The sequence below is a fragment of the Anoplophora glabripennis genome, unplaced genomic scaffold (assembly GCF_000390285.2).
Source record: "Anoplophora glabripennis isolate ALB-LARVAE unplaced genomic scaffold, Agla_2.0 scaffold349, whole genome shotgun sequence".
Classification (NCBI taxonomy): Eukaryota; Metazoa; Arthropoda; class Insecta; order Coleoptera; family Cerambycidae; genus Anoplophora; species Anoplophora glabripennis.
The window spans coordinates 46997-73339 of record NW_019416444.1 but is presented as its reverse complement, the minus strand read 5'-3'; the positions used below and the strand labels follow the sequence as shown (position 1 = coordinate 73339).

At 31.7% G+C, this 26343-nt stretch overlaps 1 protein-coding gene across 2 annotated transcripts in view; it reads left to right on the top strand.

Annotated features, from left to right (window-relative positions):
- Positions 1 to 10007: 10007 nt before the first annotated feature.
- The window catches only part of LOC108910360 (monocarboxylate transporter 12), a 30385-nt gene continuing 14049 nt past the window's right edge, over positions 10008 to 26343 (top strand). Inside the window, exon 1 of one of the 2 annotated variants that reach the window (XM_018714935.2) lies at positions 10008 to 10126. The gene's annotated coding sequence lies outside the window, so the exon portion shown is untranslated. Of the gene's footprint in view, positions 10127 to 25569; positions 25660 to 26343 lie in introns of those variants that run through there. The other variant, XM_018714934.2, reaches the window with a different exon arrangement.

The following is a 26343-nucleotide window of genomic DNA, read 5'->3' as shown; positions in this document are numbered from 1 at the left end:
ATAGTCTTTACGATCTCAATTGAAGACCAAAGAGCTAGGCAGTATGTATGTACCAGGTTCGGTCGCTACGCAGCAACTGGGCATTGAAATGTATGAAAAACTTGTTCCCATATTTATTTAGCCATAACCATATACAATTTAAAAACAAACGTTAATGTTGGTTTTGACTCTACATTTTTTGACATTCATTTATTTAATTGGATCTAAAGTATATCGGAAATACTTTTTTTAAATAATTTTTCTAATTCTGGTTTACCAAGATGTCAAAATATATATTAAAAACCTGAATTTTTAAAGACAAGTTATAACAGCGACGTAGTGACAAAATATAAATCAAATCAAAATTAACACAAAAACAAGAGTACCATTTTTGTCAAAATGATTCCTAAGGACTCAATGATTCCTTAAAAATGGGAAACTTTTTAGTGTATTACCTACTACAAAATGTATTTGGAAGATGCAATAGATACAATACAGCAATACATATCCTGTTTAAACTTAAAACTGTGGGGTAAGTTCCTCTTGGATAAATAGTGAAGTAGTTCATATCATTATTCATATCATTAACACTCGACTATCTTGAGCATTTCGCAGCGCGTAGTTTGAACTAAATTAATTATCCGGGGTATATATAGTTATAGATGATTTTATAATCATATATTTTTTTAGATAAATATATAAACTTATTGTATTTATCTTTATTTGTAACTGCATATTTTTTGAAGCATTTTTGATGGCGCAAAAACAATTTTTTTTTCAAGCCCCGAATTTTGCCGCCCCTGGGAATTTGCAGCTCTGGGCACTAGCCTCTAGTGTCCCTAGTGTAAAATCCAGCGCTATTTTGATGGAGCTCCTTATAATATAGCCCAAAAATTTTATGATATTTAAAGGCGTTCCTAAAAACCCTTTGATTTTTTATTTAAAATATATATCTACAAAACTTTAAAAGACAGTTTGTAGATATATGCTTATATGTTTCCTACTCCAATTTACCATTATTTAATTTTTTATAAACATTTTTATTGAAAAAAAAAAAATGATTTTTTTTTTGGTTCTTTGCTTATAAAACTCAAACTAATGAAGCAATCTGAATGCTATAAAGAGACAATTTGTAGAAGAGAAGATAATGGAAATACGAATAAAAGGAGAGGTCGGATCCAATCGGATAATTATAAACGAAGAAAACCCGGAAAAATCGGGAAATTTAGCATTTTTAAAAAAATTTATTACTCGGCCATTTTTTAAGTTGTAGAGCTGATCCTGTGTACAAAAGTAGTGAATTATATGTACGTTAAGTGTGCATAAAGCATAAAATATATATTGTGTATTGATTTTACTGTTTGTTGCAAAATATAAACAAAAATTCAATTTCATAATGAAAGATTTTATCTTAGCGTACGGCCGTGGTGGGAAGTTATTGCTTCAGATTCAGATAGAGGCTAGAGACACGAACAACTACTGTCAGCACATCGTCGTATAGTTGTTACGATGTCAATTGGAACCTGTAAATCTTAAAGCACATGACCGTATGTACTTCTGAAATATCTTCGTATGCTTTGACCATGATGTGTCTCGTAATTTATACTCGAATAGCAATTCGGCGAGTCCAGTATTGGTAAACTTGTCCGCCTGATGTAGAATTGCCGGCGGCGCGCTGGTCATCAAAGCAAACCTGTATTGGTCCACTAGGTCGTAAATCATTTTTTTGTATGGTACACGGGTTCACTTAGCTTTGCCGCTTTGCCAGTGCAGTGCAGAGCATTGCTTGACGGGGTATGTTGTTGGTATAATACGTATTATTATTTTTTAGTTGATATTATTATTTGTTCATATCGTAACCAGTAAAGGGTTATAGTTATTAAAATAAATGTTATATGTAATTATCTAGTAATTTAGCGTGGCTCTCTGGAGACTCTTTGAAGCGGAGGATAACGAAATGATCGTAACAACTATACCAGTGTGATCGATTGATCGTGCAGATGATAACCCATGTTTTAAATCCGATAGCTGTTGCTCGCGTCTCTAGCCTCTATCTGAATCTGAAGCATTGACTCTCCACTATGGCCGTACCCTTACGAATCTATATACCTATTTTGTTTGCATATTGGCATTGACGCAAATAATTCGCAATTGAACACATAAAACATCCCTAGCTAAGTTCTAGTTCTAATTAGTTCTCTCTCTATCATCCTTGACGACATAAGTTTTCAGCGTAAAAGCAAATTCAATTTCAGGCTTCAAAACATGCCGTGAAAGTAACAAAATACGCACAAGCGACGGTGGGCGTCGAGTCGGCATCAGGGTAAGCCCGCTTGCCCACACGTGACGAGTTCAAGACCGAGAAGTGCCACGTGACGAGTGCCTGTTATTGTAATAAATCCGGGATTCGGGGCGAATCTACCAGCGACATTCTCGAGTCATGAAACGGCCGCAGTTTACTCGGATGTATATCGATTTTCAGGCTAACTTTCAGGGTTAACTCCGCACGCGGTGGAAACTCGTTGTTCATTTGTTTAAGGAGGAGCGAAGGGGGGAGGTGCTTTAAGCTGCTGGGATCGCAGAGCGCAGAATGTATTCGTTTTAGGGCACCGTGTCATTATTTAGGGCCTTATGAAAGGGTCACTGGGTCGCGGACGGGGAGAATTAGGCTGGAAGTCCGCATTTCGCGGCCTACTTACTAAATTGACTTTCAAACGGATAAGAAACTGTTACGAAAATCCACACAGTTGTGGCAAATTATCATACAAATAAACTAGAATTTCAAAATAGTAGGCAAAAGACTGAAAAGAAAATTACACCACAATGTTTATAGTTGTTACGATGTCAATTGGAACCTGTAAATCTTAAAGCACAGGACCGTATGCACTTCTCCTGAAATTTCTTCCTACGCTTTGACGATGATGTGTCTCGTAATTTATACTCGAATAGCAATTCGGCAAGTCCGGTATTGGTAAATTAGTCCGCCTGATGCAGAATTGATGGCGGAGAGCTGGTCATCAAAGCAAACCTGTATTGGTCCACTAGGTCGTAAATCATTTTTTTGTATGGTACACGGGTTCACTTAGCTTTGCCGCTTTGCCAGTGCAGTGCAGAGCATGATTTGAAAATAGTGAACAATGTGGTAAAAAAGTTAGTAAACGGATAAGTGAATTAACTAAGATATCAAAAACAACCATTTATCCCGTAATTAAAGAAGGTATGATCACGGTACAAAGAGAAAACGGAAAATACAAAATTAAAGAAAATTGACGATTTTACCAGATGTAATGCGGCGCACAATTTAAAATATGTATAAAGAAAATAAAGTTCCTACTTTAAACATGATTCGAGATAAATTAAACGATTATCCTGATTATAATTATAAATCTTTAGATATTTTACGACATGCTTTATTACAATGCGATTTTAAACATAAAACCTTGACAATTGTATGGTAATTATATGGTAATATAGCTCGGAATATAGTATATCTAGACGAGAGAGGGCTAAATTTTTCTGGACGTCTATGGATTCCGTAGAATTTATGAGTTAAATGTTTTTATGCGGTTCCAATTGAGATCGTAACAACTATACTTACCTGATAAATAATTTTCTGTACTGTGTTCATGGAGCGCTTGGACCGTTCTATCGTTACAAGCGCTCATTTCTATCTTCGCTTGTAGTGTAAAAAAAGAGAGCCTACCAGCGCTACTTACAATTAGTTTAATTTCTCGTTTTGTCAATTTCCAATTTAGGCGTTTCCTTTCGTGTCATATGCGTGCAAGTGTAAAACATGTTAGGTCTGTTCCAACAAGACTCAGGGATTGGTTCCGAACCATTTGAAATGTTTGGCCAGCTAAGTTCTAAATGTGTCTTCAGTGAATATATCGCAAGTATATTAGTTGGATGCACATTTCTGACAGTTCGGAACCAATCCCTGACTCTTGTTGGAACAGACCTGTTATTATTTTCACATATTAGTTATTCCATGGTTATTTTTAAAGATTAAATCGTATACGAGTATTAATTGCCAATAATCAAGATGGTCGTCAATTAACAAATTTAACAGATCAAGAAAGTTAGAAATTGGAACGCGAGACGTGGATATGTAGGTGAATGATGTAGTGGAAATGTGTAGATTTCGTTGTCGAAATTCGATGCCCAGGACTATAAGGGTCACTCTCACCCACCATATTGGACCCACCAACCTGAATTTCGATTCCCATTTAGTGAAAGTCTCAAGTAGGCTTATATCCACCCAATAAGATCCCAATTAATAACATTGAAACATGTATAGTGACAAATAACAAAATATCTAGACAGAATCTAGACTAGATCATGCAATACACCATCATGCATAATGTCATATTATAGGTATTTATTTTTAAAATCACATTTCTTCACGAAAAAATTATCACACAATTGGAATATTTCACGTATTAATGCTTACGTCAATACGAAAAAAAGTTTCCGGTTAAGATAGTTCTATATTTTTTTTAAATGGAAAATAAATATATTACTATATTTTTGAATAAATTTAAAATTCAATTTCTATATTTTTTCCGAAATTACCAGACAAATTTAAATACATACATATGATTATTACTATTAAAATTATTAATTACTAGCTAACTTATTTGTTTAGCATGTTAATCTTACGGCATATCTTAAAAAGTAATATTTCCAAAGTTATGTTTACGTTTTTTTCATATCTCTATGAAAAAAACAGAAATGCCAAAATTCTCAAAAATAATAACTGTAGTCACTATTTGTTGTGTTATTATTAGAGGAATTTGTTTATCTCTCTTAAGGGTTTGTCATATTTTGAAATTACTTATTATGACAAGTATTATGAAAAGTATGTGTCATCGTATTATTATGAACGACAATGCAGTAAAAATAATATGATTGAAATTTTTACTGTTTTCGCAGTGTTTTCGTAATTTCTTAATTTGTTATATTGGGTGATGATACGAAGACTGTCTTCTTCATTTTTTTCTCTTCCACATTTACAGTGTGTGTAAGATAAGGATGGGATAGCATTAGTACATAGGAAACGGTAAAAGATACGGGGTGGCTCAAATTAGAAAAAAGTTGTGTTTTTTTATACCTAACAATATGCCGTTTAGAAAGTTTTAAAATTCCAGATAGTTCCGGAGATATACGGAAAAACCCGAAATTTTGCAAAATCGTTTTATTTTTTTTCTGGCTTTTGAACACGAATTTAAAAAAAAACTGCATATTTACATTGCCATTTTTTTCGCTCTATTCAATGGCGTCAATATTTTTGCAATCCGACGTTTCGTCTTCGAGGGACCATCATCATGTAAATTTTTTAAATACGTCGCTGTTATTTCTAGAACAAAATCTAAAGTCATTTTTAATTCTGAATTAGATGATATTACTATTTTAATCGATTAAAAAATTTTTTAGTTTGTTTTAACTATCGTTCAAATTTTTCCTAAGTACGGTTCTGAGAGCTTTAAAACTATCTATTGGAGGAAGTCATAACAGTATAAAAAGACGATACAGCACAAAATATCCAACAATTTTCTTTATTACTATTAGCAATATTAATTAGAAATAATAAAACATTTCATAAATTCGTATTTTTTTATTAGGTACAACTTTTTTAAATTATTGATTAAAAAAAAATATTGGATATTTTATGCTGTATTGCCTTTATACTGTTACGACTTCCTGCAATAGATATTTTGAAAGCGTTCAGATCCGTACTCCGGAAAAATTTTAAATGATAGCTAAAACAAGCTAAATACCTGTTTAAGTGATTACAATAGTAATATCATCTAATTGAAAATTAAAAATGACTAGATTTTGTCATAAAAATAGCAGCGACGTATTTAAAAAAATTAACCTGATGATGTCCCCTCGAAGACAAAAGGTCGGATTGCAAAAATGTTGACGCCGTTGGATAGAGTGAAAAAAGTGGCAATGTAAATATGCAATTTATTTTAAAAATCATTTTCAAATAAAGCCAGAAGAAAAATAAAACGATTTTGCAAAATTTCGGGTTTTTCCGGATATCTCCTGAACTACCCAGAATTTTAAAACTTTCTAAACGGCATATTGTTAGGTATAAAAACACGTTTCCTAGATCCTAATGTTATCCTATCCTTATCTTGGACACACTGTATACGAGAATTAAAGTTTTTTAACTTGTTTTTTTTAATTCGTATGTATACTTTTTAATATTCGTAACATTATTTTCTATAAAGAAATTATCATTACTAACTTGCTCAAATATATTTTTTTAAATATTACAATGCTATTTTGTACGCTCATAAGTACAAAAACTTTTATTCTACGAAAAATATAAATTTTGTTCGTACAGTGAAACATAAAATTAAAAAAAAATCGTCCGCCAATGGATTATTTTATCTTCAGTTCACAAGGCCATTGTACCCCGATGATAAGTATGTATTATTGAAACTGATAAGTCAAAAAGAATATATAATAGATTTCGATATGTTCAGCTACTACAATTACGGACAACCGGATAACACCAATTAATACTTGTTTATTTTGTTCCTCATTAAAGTGCAAATTATTGCGATTTTTCTTTGTTATTATCTATTGACCCAGAATTAGGATAAGAAGTAATAATTGTATGTCGCAAAGTATATTAGTGTAATAAGCATAGAAAATTTTCTTAGTGAACTTTTGATCAGCGCTATTTACGGTTCTGAAAATTAATATTTGCAGTGAAATTGTTTATATTTTTAATTAAAAATTTTTAAGTACAATTACTTAATAAAGAATATTTTGTAACTTTCCATAATCTGCATTAATCAGGTGTTTGGTAATGTAACTCTAGTTGACCTCCGTACCATATTCTAGTGAGACAAAATAAAATTATCATCACTTGTTTTTAAATTTCATACTTTGGTTTTGATAATGATAATAATTATTAAGTGTTAAAAATATAAACATGTAGGTATTTCCCACCATGTTATGCCCAGGAATAGATTGCTTCATTTAAATTCTGTTCATACATGAGTTTTAAATATGGATTTATTAGTAAGAATTTTGATGTAAATCAGACTAAATTGGTTTCGGGTTTTTTATGGATCTGATTAAATAATATGTCTTTTAAATAATTAGTGGTTCGTGTTTAATAATAATAATAATAATACCTTAAAAAAATAACTGGACAAGGATATATATTTTCATTAAATAATTGTATAACAATGAATTTTTTCATTCTGGTGTTTGTTTTTGACTATCTTTAATTTTCCAGATTTTTTTTATATTACTTTGTACCCATTTAGAGTAGTATTCATGAATAGAGTTCGGAGTTTTCGTCGGGTAGTCATAGGCGTGTGCGTCGTAAACAAAATAAACACGTAGGTATAAATAAAAATAAATAAATTTGCCTATTTTATCAGCGAAAGGTCGTTTTTACCCCTTGGCGCGTTCGACATTATTAGAATATTAAAATATGTGTACACGAAGCAAACGCGAAGCCAATAACTGCCGTTATTACTGCTTTCGTATGGTGCGCTGTAGCGAAAGGCCGACGCGACGGCTATGATCATCCGACTGAGTCCCGAACTCTATTCATGAACGGCCCATTAGAATTATTTCAGAGACTACTTCGATTATTTTGAAAATTTGGGATACTGGGTTTTCGGGCATGCTCTTCTCAAGTAAAATAATGACGTCCACGTACCACTTCCGGTTATACCGGAAGTCGACATCGATTTGCTTATTTTAAATGCAACATCCTATAGGTATATTATTGCAATTTTGGATTCTACGTGTTATTTTATGTGGAATTTTATGAAGTTTCCCTATTCCTAAAATTAACCGTTTTCGAGATATTTAATTTTTTTCAAAAAAATGGAGAGGAAACAGTGACTAGCTTCAAACCATGTGTATTTTATAGTAACAAAGATAAAGCAACAATATTTATAGGGGAATAGCTAGACCCCTAAGCTTCCCATCCATATTTTCAAAGTGGCTTACAGGGTGCTAGAAATAGTTAACTTCAAACCTTCATAAGTCGGTTATTTTAAATGAAACACCCTGTATGTTTTTCTATATTCTGATACACAATTTTATTCTCTTTCGAACGGTATCAGGGTTCCCTATACCTATCTCTTCTAATTTTTAAGTAATCTACTATTTTTTGTGTAATCGCCTAAAATGATGTAATTTCTTGCAAGATAGCTGTGGAATTGTTAGCAAAATTTTTTAAAATACACATTGTTTGAAGCTAGTCACTGTTCTCTCCATTTTTTTGAAAAAAATTAAATATCTCGAAAACGGTTAATTTTAGGAATAGAGAAACTTCATAAAAGTCCACCTAAAATAACACGTAGAATCCAAAATTGCAATAATATATAGGGTGTCCCATTTAAAATAAGCAAGTTGATGACGACTTCCGGTATAACCGGAAGTGGTACGTGGACATTATTTTAGTTGAGAAGGGCATGTCCGAAAACCCGGTATCCCAAATTTTCAAAATTCAAATCGAAGTAGTTTCTGAAATAATTCGAATGGGCCCTCACCGTGAGACACCCTGTATATATACAGGGTGAGTCGAGAGAATCGAACTAAACTCCAAGAATGGACGTCAAAATAATAAGAAAAAACTCAAATGTTATGCGATTTTCATTAGTTTTCAAGTTATAGCGTAACTACAAATTTTAAAAATTTGAAATCAGAATATGTCATGTTCCAATAGTTTAACATTTGATTACACGTTTGAACGATCAAAGTCCCTAGAACTTATTCAATGTGAGAGTATACAAATATGGTATTTGTTTATGGTTTTTGTAATGAGAATGCTAACGCTGCTGTTGAAGAATAACGTCAACGGATTCCACAAAAAAGAGTAATACTCTCAGGTACGATCAGACGAAAATCTTCACGCAACAAGTACTACTAGAGGATGTTCCTATAAACATGAAAATGCGAATATATTAGCGTACGATGAAGCTCCTGCACATTTCACTCGTCCAGTCAACTTACATTCGAACGAGAGACTGGACTCATTGCTCTTATTACTTGGCCTCCAAGATCTCCAGACCTCAAACCACTAGATTACTGTTTATGGGTCTGGTTCAAATATGAACTGTACAAAGTAAGAGTGAACATTCGGAAGGCATTAATTCGACGTATCATCAATCCTGCAGTATTTATTAAAAAAGGCATGTAGCAATCAGAAGAGTTATAAACGCTCTTCGTAGACTTAAAGCAGAAGGTGTTTACAGGTCAATGGTGGTTCAATTTAATCAAATAACACTGATTAATAAATTAATTTTTTACTGAAACCTACGTCATAGCTTGAAAACAAATGAAAAGCGCATAAGAACATTTGAGTTTTTTTTTTATTATTTTTACTTGTAAAATGCGAGTTTGGTGCAATTCTCCCGACTCACCCTGTATATAAAATTATAATTTGCCACACTAATGGAATTTTTTCTAAGAATTAACCTTCGAACTCTTAAAGCCTATATTTATTGGTTAGCACTTAGATAAATGTTGAATTGAAATTGCTTTAATTTGTTCGCAAATCCAATGCATACCGGCCTTGAACTTGGACCTTGCAGAATACCAACACAACCTTAACCGCCCAATTGGACTATGTAAACACAATCAAGTAAACGATGTAACTTACTCGTATAATTATTTTCCATAGAGTAAACAAAAACGTACTTGTATCGCACTGTATCTGTCATCTAAACGAAACATTATCGATAACAACTCCACTTTCAGTATCCACTGCTATCCAGTTATCAGTCTGAGATAAATTTTGCTTCAGAAACAGAACAGTAAGCATCGCGCCGTCCGGAGAAGAACATCGAAAAATCCCGTACCTACTCTCCCGAGCACGCCAATGTCTTTTGATAATAAATGATAATACAAAGGATAGTATTTCACAAGTGGTTTTAGTCTTGTAAGCTCCAGCCACGAATCAAGCATCGACTATTTGACGGGACAATTTTTTAGTGATGTTAGTATCGTAGTTGGTGTAGTGTGTTGTGTTTTTTTTGCAACAGAAGTAAAAAGGCGAAGATGAGTTAGTGCTAGTGTTAAGTGGGAAATATTAACTCTAATAACGTGCTGGACCGGTAATCTTTTCAATTAGCACTTATACGGTTCTAGATGCCTGATAAAAATGGTTAGTATGTGTCTGTTTTTGTACTTAACAATGTGAATTTTTGAAATCAAATCGTTATGTAAGTTACTATTGTCGTATTTGGCGAATGCGAAGGGTCTAGTGATTGAAATGGTGTATGACGTTCCCCGCCTATGCCGTAGCAAATCTTAGTCGTTATAATGTGTATTTTATTGAGCAACAAAAGATTTCGCGGTCTATTGTCCGATTTGCTCTGGTACTCTGGTGTAGTGACGTTATATTTTGTTGTGCATTTTAAGAGGTGTAGAATTGGAACTAGTAATTGACGTACTAATAAAATCTAGGAAGTACTTCATAGGTTTTCTTTAAAAAAATAAACAAATAGTACCTCCTGCCCAAGCATGCCAATCGGAAGTTGATTTTTTAAACAAATTTTTGTCTGCCAAAACTATTTTATTCAACAGTAAAGTGAATGATAAATCATTTAGCCGACCTTTCCAAAAATTCAGCCTCTTTATCTTTATAACCCCTAATCTTATATCTAATATATGTTATTATACAGACAGCATATTAGGTGTAAAATAACAAAGTACAATGCTTCTCATTCTTCAAAATCATATAATAAGTATAAAAAGATTAAGTTTTTTCCTCGCCCGAAAAAATTTAAATAAACTGTAAGGTCCGCCAATTGAAATAGATGAAGTCTACTTGAAGCAAACCGTGATAATATCTTCTATACAGGTACAGGGTGATTCACTATATTTTGACCCCCCCTCCGCCCATTAAAAGTTATAAAAAATGTAAAATACAAAAGTTGCACGATTTTTTATGAATTTTTAGAAAATGACATTTGAAAAACAAATGATGTCCAAATAAAATGGCCGCGGGTGTTAACTTTGTTAATTTAAATGGAACACCCTGTATATTTTTACATATTTGGATAGAACGTTCTCTGTCAAGCATAGTCATATAGGTTTGTTGGGTACATCTCTAACAATAAGCGAGACACTATTAAAAAAGAAAAGAACGTTTTTTATTAAGAAAATAAGATATCTTGTAATTGTTGGACCTCCTTCAGGCATTTCTGCCTTTTTTCCAATTGCGTAAGAATTTACAGATTTAGTTGTAATATATTTTGACATATCGGACATTGATATGATTCAAAATGCGTATAGGTATTTTAACTAAATATCACTAATTAGGTCGTGAGAGGCCTAATTACTCATGGACAATGTTATATGGTAAGTTGTGACAGTGACAGGTAATGTCATGACAACATTGCTATTGATCGATAGTTTGTATTATGATTTAATTAAAATAGGTTAAACAGAAGTAGAAATATTATTAGGAATTCAAATAGAGTAAAGATTTTCTCCATACTCTATTTTAATTCCTAATAATATTTCAATTTTCTACTGGTGTGTATAGTCCAATTAACTAAGCCTTTAAATCGAAATTTTGTCAACTTGGCTGAATTTTTGATATGAGTTAGTTTAAGGTATATTATAACAATAAGTGAGAGTAATTTTTTGTTCAACCCCCGGCCAAGGGTGGAAAAAGATAAAACAAAGGGCTTTTTCAAGATAACTCAAAAAGGGTAAGAGCTAGAAAAAAAAGTTTTTCATGAAAGTTGTAAAGCAGACAATTCTACATAAAAATGGTCTCTTAGCTTTTTCTTGTACTATTAAAATTAACAGAGTTAGGGAGGCTAGAAGTTAAGGGAAGATTTCAGAAATTTAATTTTGTTAAATCATTAAAATTAACGATTAAAAATTTGATTTTTTGTTATAACTTTCTTATTAAAAATTAAAAAATATATCTATTTCTCTGAAAAGAAAAGTTACATATTTTAGAGCAGATTGAAAAAAAAAATTACAAAATTCAATCATTTTTCTGTTTGTTATGATTTTTTTTAAATTTCTGAAATCTTCCCTTAACTTCTAGCCTCCCTAACTCTGTTAATTGTAATAGTACAAGAAAAAGTTAAGAGGCCATTTTTATGTAGAATTGTCTGCTTTACAACTTTCATGAAAAACTTTTTTTTCTAGCTCTTACCCTTTTTGAGTTATCTTGAAAAAGCCCTTTGTTTTATCTTTTTCCACCCTTGGCCGGGGGTTGAACAAAAAATTACTCTCACTTATTGTTATAATATACCTTAAACTAACTCATATCAAAAATTCAGCCAAGTTGGCAAAATTTCGATTTAAAGGCTTAGTTAATTGGACTAGTAACCTATTTTAATTAAATAATAATACAAACTGTCAATCAATAACAATGTTATCATGACTTTACCTGTCACTGTCATGGCCTACCATATAACATTGTCCATGAATAATTAGGCCTCTCACGGACTAATTCGTGAGATTTAGGTAGTTAGAGTACCTACAGGGTCGGAAAGTCCCCATGGTTCATCGGCCGTTACGTGAGAGCGATAAAGAAAGTCATAGAAATCCGTGCGATAGAGAAAGATGGCTATAATGAAGGCTTCTAATAGTCACCGCCCATTTCGCCCTTCCACAAATAAGATCCACTTCTTGACTTACTATGACTTACTTTATCGCTCTCACGTAACGGCCGATGAACCATGGGGACTTTCCGACACTGTATACGCATTTTGGACCATATCAATGTCCGACATGTCAAAATATATTACAACTAAATCGGTAAATCCTTACGTAATTGGAAAAAAGGCAGAAGTGCCTGAAAGAGGTATGACAATTATTATAAGATATCTTATTTTCTTAATAAAAAACATTCTTTCCTTTTTTTTAATAGTTTCTCGCTTATTGTTAGAGATGGACCCAACAAACCCTATATCACTATGCTCGACAAGGAACGTTCTATTCAAATATGCTAATATACAGGGTGTTCCATTTAAATTAACAAAGTTAACATTAGCGGACATTTTGTTTGGACTTCATCTGTGTTTTAAATGTCATTTTCGAAAAATTCATAAAAAATCGTGCAACTTTTGTATTTTACATTTTTTTACTTTTTAACTCTTACAACAAAAAAGTTAAAGGGGGGTCAAAATATAGTGAATCACCCTGTACAATTGGTTTTTGAATATTGTACCTGTATACAGGGTGTTAATGATGAACCCTGCCAAACTTTAGTAGTGGATTCTAAGTCACAAATCAATTAAAAAAGTTATAAACATATGCATCGTTTTTGATATAGGTACAGGGTGTTCAAAAATACATCACATGTATTTAAATATCTATTAAAATACTTGTTAGAAATTCATGAAACTTGGGCTAATGACTTAACTAATGATTTGCTGAGTAACTACATAAATCTGTTGACCAGTGGCGGAGATACTGGGAAATTTCAACGACACTGAATATTTGGAAATTGGGCATTTAATTACGGTTCTAAGGAAAAATATTTCTTTTATCTTATTTGGAAAACGAGTTGTTTCTCAGTTATTATTATTATAGTAAGCTTGTGACATACTTGAATAAGTTGAAAATAATTCCAATACTCATAAAAACAATATAGGAATTTTTTGTTGAAAATACAATTTTAAATACAATGTAGCTAAGAAACGTTAAAAAGATTCTTTTTATTTCTAATGGTTAACCGAAGAACACAATAACTTGCTACTCACACGACAGGTTAACCCAACAGCATTATAATCTGCTAACCCCACAACGGGTTAACCTGTCGTAGGGTTAGCAGGTTATTGTGCACTTAGGTTAACCTGTAGTGGGGGTAGCGCTTGCAGGTTATATTGTGCTTGATTACAGCATATAGTGGTTCATGCCGACAGTTCAGATGTAAATTGTAAATTTTGTACTTTTAGGTTACGAAATTTCAGAACCCTTGATTGCTTGAATAATTGTAAGATTTGGATTAGGCTACCTAACCTAAGAATGTATATCATTCGCTATCCGAAGAACATTTTTCAATTTTGATACTGCTGTTATGAAATCGATAAAGTACTAAACTTCATTTAACATCTCCGAGAAAAAAAAAGCTTTTCAAATTTGAAAACGGAAATTTGAAGGGTAAGAGTTCTACGTTTAGATGACATTACTCGGTTTCAGAAAAAAAAATTCGCGATGTAATATAAGTTTAAATATAGCAAAAAACAGCGCTTTTCGCACTTTTAGGTTATGGATATCTCGGAAGCGTGATGTGATGGAACAATTCTGAGGTACGATTCGAAATCTACGCAAAAAATTACTTCGGAAATGACCCTCACCTGCTCTAGAACAAAACCTTGCAGAACTGTGTTATTAAAAGTATTTGTAATTTTTTTCTTCTTTGTTCTTGTTATTGATTTGCACCGATTTTTTTATTGTTGATAGTATTATACATCTAAACCTTAAATTATTTGGAAAAGATGCAGTTACGTTTCCGTACACATTCCATATTTTAGCTGACGCACCCTACAGGGTATTTTAAATTCCGGGGAAAAAATTTCAATAGTAATTCTTAATTTGACATCGTTAAGAGGAATAAAACCATAATTAAAAAAAATACAAAATAGGACGTGCAAAACAGCGTTATTGTTCCAGGGTCAGGCAAAAGCCGCTCGGGAATTCGCTCTTTTTGCATTAAATTGAACTTATTTTTACGGTAATTAAAAAAAAAAAGAGAAATCACCGACGCCTCTTTGATCCCAAGATAACTTTATTTTATGACGTTAATTGTTAATTAACTATTGGACGTATCGGACTGGGATTTAGAGACCATTAAAGAAAGGGTTAAACTTTAATTTCCAAAAAGTTTTACGTTGATAGTTCATGTAATAAAGCACTAAAGCACTAGCTGCCCTAAAAGTTAACGATAATGAACGGCCTGCGCGCGGGAGCGCCGGGCCCGCGCACGCGCGTGAGCGCCGCCCTCGGCGCACGCGCGTGAACGCCGCCCACGGCGCGCGCGAGATTTTTGTACCGAATTTAAAACGTTCAAGATAACGTTAATTATAATATTTTTATAAATTTTTTCGTTCACTTTTAATAAATATTAAAAAAAAAGTCGTAACTGTGTGACCGAATTACACAGATTATTTACACACCACTCTATCTTTTACATAATAAACATATCTATAGACTTATTTTAGGATTTTATTAGCACGCCATTAGTAATTGATTTTTTTCAACTTTGAGGTTATCTTCTTTGATAAAGGCACGCAGTAGGGTTGAGATATAACATATCTTTTGTTTTGGGTCATAATTTTACAGGGTGAGCCAAATTTGTTAGTGTATGAGCATGAAAGTGAAGAATTAAAAACGCTATTCCTTTGTTCAAAAACTGTTACGGCTTTTGAAATATAGAAGAACGACTCGAATCTAAAAGAATATCCAGACAAAAAAAACAAAAACATTTAGCAGTGACTCTTACAGATGTTCTGTTATAGTTTCATTATTTAATAATAAGAAACCTGTATCTGTTCTAGATGATGTAATGTTATTTTTTAAATTAATTACGATAATTAATAATTCCTGTCTGAAATAATCACATATTTTGTCAGTGGGTCTTGTCGTACTAGTTGATGATATTAAAGCTTACATTTAACAAGATAAACTAATCGGGCGATAGTAACGAAAGCTCAACTGGGGACCGGGTCAAAAAAAGTGTAAAAAATCGTACTAAATTCGTGACCCTTGAACAGCTGAGTTGAGATTGGTTTTGTGGTTCAAAGACTGACCTTACATAATGGTTGGAAAAATAAAAAAAGTCTCGTAAGTTGTTTTAAAACTACAGTCCATAATTTGAGAGAAATCAAGTCCGTTTTAGAAATTCATAATTGCTCTTAGCAGCTCAATGACCTCTTTGAGATATAAAAATAATATTAAGTACACATTAAATTGTTTTGATCAAGAAACATTATCTTTGTTCAATGTTCATGTCAAAAATGTAATTCTAATTGTTTTTTTATACACAGGGTGTTGTAATATTCCACTGATTTTACGTTGATTCTTTGACCAAAAATACTAAAGTTCGAATGACCGTTTTGAGGTATAAGGTCAAAGTATTACTTTTATAGTTGTTCTTATGTATTTTATATATTTTTAAGATAATAATAATAATACGGACAAAATACATGAATTATCATTCGAAATATTCTACCGGATGATACTTTTTTTAGAACCACAATCCGAAAACAAATATTTTTAATTCGAGATTCAGCTATACAGTGTTCGGAAGCGAATGGGCCATATTTTAAAGATTTATTGTCTTAGTAATTTTGCTTTAGAAAATTATGGACTTGCAAATAAAAAATTTTATTTTTCATCTTTTAGGAAATTTTTGGGGCATAGAGATCCACAAGAACATCTGAAATAGTCTCTTGTTTTTTGCCCATTTTTTGTTGGTAGATTTTAAGAAAAGACAAAAGTTTTATGTAACGTCGCGTCACTTTGTTTATGCATAATTCCAAAGAAAAAATGTATTTAATTTTCTGCCCGTTATCAGTTACTAAGAAATTGAAGGTATTCTAATCAAAATAAACCCCATGGTTTTGCTTAATTTGTGCCTTTGTTAATTTTTTTATGATATAAGGAAGCTATCCATAGAGTATGACCTACTCGTTTTCCTATACCCTGTATACTTTTGTGGGTGTACAATGTAATGTATAATTTTGTCGGTGGAAACAAAGATTTTTTAATTAGTTCTTAGTAGTAGTAAATTAGTAATTTTAGGCGAATTTTTCGTGCATGATTTTCAGATTATTTATTTTAAAGTCAGCCAATGCACTGCTATGATTTCAGATTATATTCTAAAAATCATTGGTGAAGAGACATTTTTTTATTATTTAGTCCCTTTTGCGTCTACCCCATCAATTTATCGTATACTACGTATATAAAATTGGTGCCTTATCGGAAACGTGAGAATCTTTCGAGTGGTTTGAGCATAATCTTATAAAAGTCACTGCTGAATTCCAATATAATCACGTTTTGATATTGAAATCGCTTGGATGAAACGTGCAAAACTTTTCCGTTCGATCAGTGAAGGTCTGAAGGACGTCACACGAACGCAATTTATCTTAGAAAAAGATGGAGTGCGACAAAAATCTAAAGAATTGGAAAACTCAAGATAGCGAAACAAAAGAAAGCTTAATGATACAAAAAAAAACTAATTTTAAATTTTAGACTAGCTTTTGTTTCAAGTTGAGAAACTTTATCGTGATGAGAAACATTACATTACATTTCATGGACTACTCAGCTACAAAACCAAAATAAGTCTTATTCAAGTGTAATTTTTAAATAATACGAACATAATTAAGCTAAAAAAATAAAGAAAGCAATATGATGAAGATATTGCTTCTTTAGATATCTGAAGGAATTTCCGATTTCCTGGGATATTGAACGTTCAGCCTGGGTGATTTTGCCTTTTAGCATTTCAATATTATTTGGTATTGGAGTAGCATAATAGTACAGTCATTGCAGCTTTTCACCTCCGAATTCTTTGAAACTGAACCAATCGACTTGAATTTTGGCACATAGTTAGAGAAAAGGCCAATGAACATTAGTGACACAGCACCGATTGACGCTTTCACCCTGTTGGGAGTTGACACCACTTCTCGGGGGTGGAAATTTTTTTTTCAAAAATAACGGAAGTCGATAGAGAATCAAATTTTGAGCAAAAAATATTCGAAGAATTTTTTCGAGAAATCAATTCACGATTGAAAACTTGGAATTTTGAGTGAAAAAAAAAACACTTTCAAGGAATTTTTCGCGAATAACTCAAAAACTACGCATTTTATTAAAAAAAGTGTAATGAACAAAAATGTAGCTTATAAATAAACAAACTAAATCGTTTTTTAAAAAGTGTATGTACGTCCTATACAAAGCCAACTATGGTTAGTGGAGGGGACTTGTTTTGGGCGAATACTCGAATCGATGTATTTAACGTCAATTAACGGAAAAAGGATTCATTTTAGTGTATAACACTACCGGAGTTTTTTGTAGCACTTAAACAGACCTTCAAAATGAGCACTTTTAAAAATTAATTAGAGCAAAATTGAAGGAGTTATCATCAAAAACAGATGGGTTGCTCATATTTTTTAAGGAAAAATGAGCAGTAAACGCTGTACCATTTCCATCAGAATTAAAATTAATCGTAGACCTTTTGCAATTAGTTTTGTTGTAGTGTTTTTCATACGTTCCTGAAGTTAGACCGGTTTAGAATGCGTATTTTTGTAATAATGTACGGTAAAAGTTGAAAACGTATTTTTCATTATTCAAAAAAAATTGCCTTATTTATATAATAATTCTGAAACTATGAAAGATACGCAAAAAATTATAGATAACAAAAATGTAGCATTTTTTTCAACAAATATTTTGCTTTTTTTATTCCTATAGCATAAAAAATAAAGGAGATATTGCCACTTGAAGTATCCATTTTAGTGAAAAAACGACCTGTCACGAGCACTTCGATCCTTTCCCTTTAAAAATCGAAGGACTTACAAGGTTTTATATGCAAACAATCTTGCAGTTCTTGAAATTATCTTTAAAATGCTTTTTTGTAGAATACTATAGCTTCAAAATTAACCGAGTTAGGTAAAAAAATCAGAGCAAAATAGGCTATCTCATTTTTATATATTATATATTATATTATACAAATAAAATAAGTAAAAAAAAATAGTGTGTTTATTTATATGCAGCATAGCAATTTTTTTATGATTGATTATATTTAAAAATCGATTATAATAAAAATATTATATATTAATATTGGTAAAAGGGTAGTTTATAAGAGTTGAAAATGGCAAAAGTAAAATATTCTTTCATAAGGGAATTTTTATTTCAAATTATTGCACAATTATAGCATTCCAAGATTTAAAACGTAATTTTTTATATTTTTTTTAGCACAGGGTTGAAAAGTGTTATGAGATACAAATTCTTTCATAAGTAATGAGGGAATTTTAATTTCAAATAATTGCACCGTTAAAGCATTCCAAGCTTTTAAAAACTATTTTTTTATCATTTTTGTCAATACAGGGGTGGTTTTTAGGGGTTAAATGGGAAAAATTCTTTTATTAGCTATAAGGTAACTTTTATTTCAAATAATTGCACGATTTAATCATTCCAAATCTTTAAAAAGTAATTTTTTATTATTTTTTGCATAGGGGCAGTTTTTAAAGGTTAAATAAAGGGTCGAAAAGATCAAAAACATGTCCGAAAACAGGAACATTATTTAACCTTTGTGCTTGAACAAGATTTTTCTCAATAAAATTCTTAATAAAACTTAATTTTTTAAATTTTTTTCACTTAGGGGTAGTTTTTACCCCTGAAAAACAAAAACCGTCAATCGGGCTTATGTCACTTTTGAACTTGAACCTAAGATGAGCCTTATTCTAAATTTTCATGCAAATCCATGCAGTTTCAAAGAATTCGGAGGTCGTGATTTTCAGCTTCAATGACTGTACTATAAACAATTTGTTTTAAACGGTCCCATAGAAACATATCGGTCAGGGTTAAGTCAGGGCTCCTTGAGGGGGCACAAAATTGGACCAGTTCTACCAATCCGTTGACACCAAATCTATGGTTAAACCATCGTGTTACAATGTGCTGGACAACCATCCTGTTCAAAATATATTTTGTGGCGAAAATTTAAATTATAAATTTTCGAGTTCATCGCTAAAAAATGTATCAAGCATTTCTAAGTACAATCTTTTATTGCAGCTGTTATTGTAAAAATATGGGCCTATAATGTCATGGACAGATAAAGCGCACCACACGTTGACTTTTGTAAAATGTTATCTTCGTGTCGTTATTCTAAATTCAGGATTTTCTGGAGACCAGTAGTACCTGACGTGCTGGGATGCTACAGTTCCATTTAGGGTTTCTGATTTCTCGGCCTACTTTTTTTCTCGGGACTCGAGAATTCTCGACTAGGAATTCCCGGGAATTCTCGAATTCTCGAGAAAATTCTAAAACTTAAAAAAGTCATAATTTTGGTATTGCAATGCGAAATATAAACATGCTATTATACTTAACAATCATCATTAACATTTATTATTTATCCAGTATTTTTATTAATTACTTATATGTTTCTACTTCTACTAATAAAATTAAATTAAACTGAGTATCTTTTTCTTAAAAACCTTTAACTTGTTTTTTATATAACACTTCCATTATACTTATGTTTATTTCAATGTTTTTGAATCGTAGCTTTCTTCCAATAATTATTAATAATCATTAATCATGCAGTCTTTTAATTAAACAAATAGTAAATAAGGAATTTAACCGAAGAAATCTTAAAAAAAAACAAGCTTTAATTTAAAGATACAGAAGCGTTATTCCTATTAATTTATCACTTATAATCACAATCTTTTAATTAACAAAACAAAAATTAAGTAATCAACTAAAGGAACAGGCACTAAATACTTTCAGAATCAACATCAACATTAGGTATCTGCTTATAATAAAATTTCTACACAGACTTATAACAAGGTATATTAAAAAAAACAAGAATCGTCAAAGTAAACTAAAGCCTTAAAAACTTAAAATAAATAAATCATGAGCTAGTCGAGAAACCACTTTAACCGCTCAGTTATTTGTCGAGAAACGAATTGAGCGCATGAACGAAACGAACTCCAATCAAGAACTTAAGACGCGCGCGATTTTTAATTTTCTCGATTTCTCGACACTTTTTTCTCGTCTCGAGTAAGGCCAGATTTCCCGGGAATTCTCGCTTCGAGAAGTCGACCAGAAACCCTAGTTTCATAGTAGAAAATGTTCATTCTTCAGAAAACATAAATTTATAAAAAAATCAATATCTTCATTTAAAATTTTGTCTCCTATCCATAAACAGAATACAGTCTTCACGCTTCATCTCCCTCTTCCAGTGGTTGATTAAGGTGTGGTTTGAACGGAAATATTTTATTTCCTTTTAAAATCTTCTGAATATGACTTTTTCCACAACTTTTAACTGTTTAGCACGATTTCTAAGGGACATAACAGGAGTTTCTCTAATAGACTGCAGAACTAACACTGTGGCAGCATGGTTATGATCTTTTTTTTTGAGGTTTAAAACCGAACCAGTTTTTTGAAACTTTTTTATTATCTTGCAGATTGCCTTCCGACTTATAGGGATTCCTACAAATTGTTCGCTAAATTGTTCCATGACGTAGCGATATGGTACATGACCATCCCCGTAACATTTTATTATAAAAACCTTTTGCTCAGTAGATAGCATTTTGATGAGAACATCTTCATTAAATAAAGACAATGACTAGAATGTCTTTAAGTGTCATTATTTTAGGAATAGGGTCGTTACCTTAGATTCCAAAAATTGAATTTGTTATTATTTTTCAGTAGTAAAAGCTTATATATTTACTTTCATTAATTTACTTTTCAGAAAAAATGGATCACAAAGGAACAATATCAAAATAAAATTTAAACATTTTCTGTCCTATCTAAAATTATTGTCTCTCTCGCTGTGACGTCAACTCGTATACATGCGCAATCGAGACATAAACAAAATACACAGAAAACGATTTGATATCATGATTCATGACAGTTTTGATACTTTATAATTTGAGAATAATATCACAAACGTAGTAGTTCTGTTATTTATTATTATATAGCGTGTGGCAGTGATAACTGATATGTATATTGTAATTTTTCATACTCTCCATGTCAGTTAAAATTATAATAAGCAAAAATAACACAAAAACACAACCTGTCACCAGCACAACAAATAGTAAATGTTAAATGACAGAAAATGTGACTGTTCCAGCAATATCAGAATATAGCCAACTTAACTTGTTATACCAACTTAAATTTTAAGCGTAATGCGCATGCGACATAGTTGACGTCACAACGCCTTATAGAAAATTACCGAAAATGTTCATATTTTAAAGTTGTATATCTCAGTTAATATTAGTAAAAACAAAATTCTGAAAGAACTTTTATTAATTTTGAAACATGCTGAATACAAATAAATAAAAAAATATGTGAAACAACCCTATTACGAGTAGTAGTAGGCACTCTCATTAGAGGTGTGCTAGAGAATAGTTAATTAAATATTTGATAACGTGACTCTTATTCATTTTTCAAGCAGAAACTTTTATTAAGAATGCCTTTTTTTCGTATTTTGCAAAATAAGATATGTTTACTCTTATGCAAAATAACATTTTTCTGTTTTTGACCCACCCTGTACAACAAAATTGAAGTTCGTCATGGTTATTCGTATTTTCTAAACAAGCAAAAACTTTTATCGAGAATGCCTTTTTTCGTATCTTTCACTTTTTGTTCATTTGTCCTCTTGTAGAAGTATGACTTGACCATTTCAATTTGCAACCGACAAAAAGTCCACAACATTGGACGTTTTTTTTTTTTTTATTGTAAACGACACAGAACATTTCAATTTAATTTTGGAGCTATCACAAGATCATATCTTTATTTTTGAGAAGCGTATAGCTGCAATTTTTCAGCAGTTGTATTGCGAAATAAAAACAGTATTTTTAGTCCACTCTTGTGTGCGCATCTTTGAACTGCGGAGCTCTATTAAAAAATTGAGGCCTTTATTGGAGGTTCCTGTTCCGGCTAGTTATTTTATGTTTGCGATTAATTAACGAAAATATAGAATTGCTAAAATTGACCCTACTTGCGCCGGTAATGACCCGAGTACGTGCGGGAAAAGTCTTTTTCTGGTACTCAGTTCTAGTGCCAAGTAGTGTGTCGCAACCTTGAAATCGCGATGCTTAATAACAACAATCAGGATTAATAACGGGTAATAGGGCTTAACCGATCGTTATCGTACTTAAAATTAATCACTTTGTAAAAATAATTGTTTTAAATTATTTATATCCCGATTTCCAGATTTTTCTGACACCGGTGATGTACATCTACTTATCTGAATGCTGCAGGTGTTATATATATTTATTTGGTTTACATAATGCATAACAAACAAAATGTAAGTAACGAGCATATATTACAGTTCTGATAATAACCGCAATATTATGATCACGTTACTTTCAAATGAAATAAAATTTCCCATCGGTTACCTTACATAACATATTTAAAAGTTTTGTTTTTAATATTGACACAAGTCAAACCATAAGCGTGATTATATTATTAAGTTGGTTAATATATTTTGGGGACGAGGGAGTAAATATCGCTTTATATTTGCCGGTTGTGACAGTATTTTTTTTGCTGCTACCAACTTATAGTAGGATCGTATACGATGCAAAGTAGAGCAAAAAATTGTCGGCCTTTTATCAAAGGAAAATCGTGTCATCATTTTTAGGAGGCGTAAGATAAATCATTTCAAATTTAAAATGAAATTCAATGTAAAATCTGAAATACCGCTGCATACGCACTGTGTTCTGGTAGTAGCTGTAGTCGCCCAGGTGCATCGAGTGTACGAACTGGTCGGTTATACGTCAAATACTAACCTGGCGAGCTTTGCTGCCAATTAGAGAGCGCTTCCAAAAAACAAGTAAACAACAGTGGCGCGTACAGAGGTAAAATGTAGTACATATGTGGAATTTAGGAAACAAATTGGATTTATAATAAATTACATTTAAAATAAATAGTTTATGAGAATAAAGGAATTTTTGTAGCAACAAGGGTGCCAGACCTCAACTGTTCCCCTCGTCCCTTCATAATGTATAAAGAAATTATTCAATTTGTAAAACCCTTAAAGGCGTACTTCATTGGTTCCCTTGACAGGCAATGATTTATTACTTTGCATCGAATATGATCGTACTATAATTTGTTTAACAATAGGCCGTCAACTTTGACAGTCTGTAACTCCGTTGTTTTTCAACTAATCTTGACGATTTTTTTTAATATATAATTATATCACGCGCTTGCGTCGTATATTTCATTTTGCAACTAAGGCTAAAAAATAAAAATTAATGGTTGCAAATTTGAAATTAAAAAAAATCAATGCGATTGTGGAAGATGCTCGGGATCGTCCAGACTAATAAATTAGTTAATTTGTTTATAAGACCATAACTTGTAAACTATTCAACTTACCGATTCCAGATTTCGACAGTGATAAGGAATGAGAGGATGCGATGCCAAAACGTTCTGGTACTATTAACGCAGTTTATAAATGTTTAATTCAAAAGTCATAAATAAACTTCTGTTTATAACTTTTGATCTAATCAATATTTTTTGACACTCGAGGGCTAGTTTTGTAGGTCTTTTGAAGACAAAAAAAGTGCTTTACTGTTTTCTCGTAGAAATGAACGGAAAAAAGTTATATGCGAAAAACGAGAATTTACGTAAAAAAAGATACAATTAACCACCCTGTAAACAATCTTCCAACCATTTTTATGACTGGAAACTAATATGTTATTGTACATAATATTTAGCATCTATAGTGATAAATTCAGCTTGCCGAAATAAAAAATCGCGTCCAACTCTGTATTTCCTGGCCTATATGATAACATTTAAGTACTGGCTTACAAAACCAAGATTTATAACGATTCCATTATAATCCAGGTGTTCTGTTATTTATAGAATCATGTCTGTTTATACCTCGGGACATTTACCTAAATATAAACAGATATTTTATAGATATATTTCACAAAAATTATAACACACAGAGTGTTCGGTAATACCCGTTTGTATCACATGTTAGATTTTGTTAAATTACTGCCATCGTTAAATCACTGCCAACTAAAGAGTGGTAGTTTAGAACTTTGCCCTTTTTTTAATAAAAGCTTTAAATAAATCTAAATTGAAATATTATACAGGGTGTAGCTAATATCACAACACATCAAAAAAGAACAAGCATTTACCTCGCCCAAATGTAAGAATATTTCCTTCTATAAACATTGTTTGCCTTTGAACCTTTCGTTTTTGAGATATAGGGTGTTGAAGTTTGTGCACAATACATGAATAAAACAGTACTTATTCAACCTTAAAAAAGTGTCAACTGAAACGATGAGATATGTCGGCTACATTTTCCTAAAAAAAACTACTACTGGTAAAAATATTGTTTTGTCATTTTTGAAATGCAAATATAGAACAAAAATGATCTTTTGGATTCTTCTGCATAGATTCTTTTGGTACAAATGATCCTTCTTTTGGGACATATTGTTATACCATATAGAAGTAATTAAGCCAACATAAAATATGCATAAAAATATGGGATATCCCATGAAATTGCTACAGACTCGTGTCAAATATGATGTTACGTAATTACTTATAAATATCGTAAAAAATAAAATACTGTGGTCCATGTTTTTTATTATTTTCTTATATTTCATACCGTAAAATGAATTCGAAATCTAAATATTAGCACAAACAATTAATAATAATAATTTTAATAGATTTGATGTTATTAAAAAAATAATAATAAACAGAAATATATTGAGTTTTATCTACTATGTCAATTTGGAACAACAGGGTAGTGTAGTGATGACTCCATACTCCATGGTTTGGATCAGTCGGTATAAGTAACGGGAGGGGAGGGGGAATACAGGCAAGCATTATTGGTTCAAGTTTTTCCTCCTACGCTTGTCATGCTTCTCTCCTACCTATATATTGACACTTATTTCTGTTCAATAATTCCTTATATAAACAGTATCCTTCATTTCCCATACCGTTGACAAACAAGTGTGAGTTGAGCATAATTTCTCGATTAGTGGCTTTAGAACACAGGTATTTACATATAAATTTTACTTTTTAATTACATCGTTACAGGTACAAACGTATAAGCTTTGTTTTGTACATTACAGGCTTTTGAAAATATTTTCTTTTAACTTTTAGAATTATTTTGTCGTATACAGTAGCAACTTGTGGATTGTTGTTACAAAGCGAAATAAAAAATAAATTTAATATATTTTTTTATTTACATAATACCACTAAGTTCAGTGAAGCCTTCTCTTATTTTTTAAACTTTAATTAAATATTCTTTTGTATTATTGATAAAATTTAATTTTTAATTTATGAATAAGTGATCAAATTCCAAACATTTTTCCTTCAAATTATTGCATTTTAGAATTAATTTAGTTTGCATTTTAATGACTCCTCTTAGTGTGATATCGTAATTATACAGGGTGGTCCGAATTTTATGCAGGAAACTTCGAGGGCAGATAGATCTCTTTAAAATAATAGGTGTTTGCCTTATAAACATAGGTCTGGAACGGCCTCGTTTTAGAGATACAGGGTGTTGAAGTTGTTAAAAAAATTTGATTTTTTGTTTATATCTCCGGAATCTATTAACCGATCTTAATAAAATTTGGTATAGATAATGTATGACAGTAAGCCTTACATTTCCTAAAATATGAGCTCTAAAGGTTCAACCAGTGGTGTACAACTGGACAGGGGCCGCCCTCTTTTTAT